The sequence below is a fragment of the Peromyscus leucopus genome, chromosome X (assembly GCF_004664715.2).
Source record: "Peromyscus leucopus breed LL Stock chromosome X, UCI_PerLeu_2.1, whole genome shotgun sequence".
In the NCBI taxonomy this organism is placed as follows: domain Eukaryota; kingdom Metazoa; phylum Chordata; class Mammalia; order Rodentia; family Cricetidae; genus Peromyscus; species Peromyscus leucopus.
This window is the reverse complement of record NC_051083.1, coordinates 44,282,176-44,285,907: the sequence shown is the minus strand read 5'-3', so window position 1 is coordinate 44,285,907 and position 3,732 is coordinate 44,282,176. Positions and strand designations below refer to the sequence as shown.

Here is a 3,732-nt window from a genome sequence, read left to right as displayed (position 1 = left end):
ACTAGTATTTATCTTCTTTGAGATCCCTTCACTTGACAGAGAGATGTAGCAGATGTATGAGACTTCAGAATTACTTTACCATGCCATATAATTTAATATGCATTTTTTGTTACAATGAATGTGTTAACTCTTTTTCCCCATACCCATATATGATATTCTTGACCAATTCAGTTGTCTCAAATTTATAAAAAAAAAAAAAGAATCTAAACAATTATTTCCAGCTTATAAAGAAACTATGTTACCAACCCAAGTGAAGACTATATTTTCTGAGTTCTGTTTTATTGGACATTCTTTGTTAGAAATTTACAAGCATCAGTTGTAAATGCATAGAACTTCATAATATTACAAGCTTCAGTTGGTAAGGCTTTTCATTTTAGCTTTTCATCTTATTAACCAGAAAAAAAAAAATTGGAAGACCAAATTCTCTAAACTTTCCTTAATGTGAAAAATGAAATGTACTCGGCCTGTCCAATTCCCCCAACAAGCACAACCGGCTGTACCTGGAGGCCTGGCCCTTCCCTGATGGAGTAGCTGAGGACATCGACAAGGGTGAAGTATCTGCTTGCCAGGAGCTCAAGGCTCGTGCATGCTATCTGGCTGAAAAGTATGAGGGGGATGTCACTGAAGACTGAAAGATCTGGTGTTTCTGGCCTGCTGGCACTGGCCCCAACATTCTCACCGACACCACCAAGTGTGTGCAGTACCTGAATGAGATCAAGGACATTGTGGTGGCTGGCTTCCAGTGGACCACCAAGGAGGGTGCGTTCTGTGAGGAGAACATGCATGGTGTGTGTTTTTACGTTCACAATGTGACCCTGTATGCTAATGCCATCCACCGAGGTGGTTGCCAGATCATTCCCACCGCCCGTTGCTGTCTCTATGCCAGTGTGTTGACTGCACAGCCCTGCCTTATGGAGCCTATATACCTGGTGGAGATCCAGTGTCCTGAGCAAGTTATGGGTGGCATCTACGGTGTCCTGAACAGGAAACATGGTCATGTGTTTGAGGAGTCCCAGGTAGCTGCCCCCCGCCCCATGTTTGTGGTCAAGGCCTACCTGCCTGTCAACGAATCCTTTGGTTTCACAGCTGATCTGTGCTTCACCACCAGTGGCCAGGCCTTCCGGCAACATGTGTTTGACTACTGGCAGATCCTGCCTGGGGACCCTTTTGAAAACAGCAGCCGTCCCAGCCAACTGGTGCCTGAGACCCACAAGCGCGAAGGCCTCAAAGAGGGCATCCCATCGCTAGACAACTTCCTGGACAAACTGTAGGCTTCCTGGTACTGCCAACACTGCATGGTGCCTGCCCATCAGAAGACACCTTGAGACTGTCCCCATAGTGCTTCCTGGAGGTTGCTGGAGCTACTCTGCCATCACTCAGCACTAACACTTGATGCTGATTCTATTTATTTCAGAATTCCAAGGCAGTGGAGTCTCCTATGCAGGCTGGACTGGTGGGCCATGGGGTGGGCGGGACACAGCTCTATCATTTTCAGAGGGAAATGTTGAGATGTCAAATGTCTAAATAAATGCATTCAGAGGTTTACTGGGTCCATCCATGGCCCAAGTGGAGTTTCCCCAGAGGGAAGGCAGGCAGCCTGCCGGCAACCCTGGCTGTGAGACCCTTAGAGTAATAAATTGCATGGTTGACCTCAAAACAACAAACAAAAAACCAAAAGAAAACAAAAAAGATATTTAGGCATTGATCCTGACAACATATATAAAACACTTGACAATTTGCTGATATATGGAAAGAACTTATTATACTATAGGATCTTAGTATTCTTACATGATCTCCATGAAGAAATACTAAATTCTATGGAAGGATATTAATAGATTTTTTTCTGAGAAAAGAGAGTCACTTAGTTCTGAAAGTAAGCTACAATCACACATCCTATAATAAGGTTTCAGTTTTTTGTAGAGAAATATATAATGTGGATGCTGTTAAATTATAATGGGGTGGGAAAATTTATCACCTACTAATGTTTCAGCCATCCTATTGTCACAGTCCCATGTTTTACTCTAAGATACTATGGTAAGAAAATATGCTGTGCTGCACTCAAAGGAACAGTGCATGCAATTAAGTACCTGATTCTTAATAATGACACTCACCAACTATATTAATAATTACTTATCTAGAATATTATACTTTTGTCATAATTTTAAGGTGAAATCATACTTAGAAACAAAATTGACTATCTAACATTATGCTGTGTATGCTCCCAAGAGTAGCCTCAATCATGTCATATTTCCATTGTTCCCTGTTTTGTATGAATATATTCTGGTGTTCACCTGAGAATGACATCACCTAGCAATGTATTTCTGAAAATGTATCAGTGTTGGGAAGTGTCTGAACTGTATTGTTCCTGTATTAGCATTTAGTGCACCAATGTATTTCACAGCATTATTGTTTTATTCTCCAGTGGCCAGCTGCATTCCCAGATTTTCAAATGATAAATTATTATTCCTTTTATTGCTATTATTATATATGGGAAAATATAGATAGATTGTGTCCAGAAATAACACCATGAAACTTCAGAGGGCAGGCGCTATAGTACATGGAATCTAAGGCTCCCATTTTATATTTAATAAAACTGCAGGAAGAGACACTGGTTCACTAGTTAAAGTTGATATTAGTAAGCACTTTGCCACCTTCTTTTTATAAATTTTCTTACCCTGATATGATGAAAGCATAGTTGTGAAATTCTTTGTATCACAGTATTTTAACATATTTTTTCTCAAAATAGCAAAGACATGCTGAACTGGGCTTAAACTTCTTTTGGGAACTGCCAATAAAAGAAGTTTAAAACTTAGAGCAGAATAGCAGATTAACATGATGATATAAGAAAACTACACAGTGAGCACCTTAAAATGTCATGTTCACCACTTTGGTGCAAAGACAGAAGAAAGTTGGAGCGCAGCAAGAGGTAAGATTATAAAAATTATTGAGACTTCTCTAGCAAACAGTGTCACTGTAAATTGTGGTGGCTTTGAATGCATTAGAAGGGTTTCCTTTTCTCTTTTTCTCAGTTTCATTTGCAATGTCAAAGTTTTAAATTTAATTGACAACAAATGCATATATTCATGAATTATACTATGATATTTGATAGTCATATAACTTATGGAATGACTAAATCAATTTAACAAAGATATCTGTCCTCTCAAATATTTGTCATTTCTTTCTGGTCCTGTTTTCAATACAAAGAACATTTATCATTCTCTCTTTAGCAATCTTGAAATATTCATGCTGTGTAATAGTACATCAGTGTTTCTTCTTGAATAAAGTTTCATACTTCTTGACAAATATTTCTATTGCTCCTGTGTAAATCCCATGGGAAATTTTAATTCTTCCTTTTTTATAAGGTTGTATTGGGTTGAGTTTACATATAAGTAAAATCACATATCATTTCACTTAGCATAATGATCTCTGTGTCCATTACATTGTCTCAGATTATACAAATTCTGTTATTAAGGCTAAAAAATATATGTATATACTCTAATTTTTAATTTATTTATCAATTTATTTGGATTTAGGATAATTTTATATTTTCACTCTTATAAACACTGTGACCATGAATCTGAGAGAACAGACATTTCTTTAAAATGCTTATTTCAACTTATTCAAGTGTGTTCTCAGAAGTAGAAATGTTAGATCATTCAATAATTCTATTTAAAGATTTACAGGGAAAACTTGATATTGTTTTTGAAAAGATTATACTAATTTAAAATAGAT

General features: G+C 37.4%; 1 pseudogene; it reads left to right on the top strand.

The window, feature by feature from the left end:
* Nucleotides 1-449: 449 nt before the first annotated feature.
* On the top strand, nt 450-1,856 carry LOC114701671 (annotated as a pseudogene).
* The last annotated feature ends 1,876 nt before the right edge of the window (nt 1,857-3,732 follow it).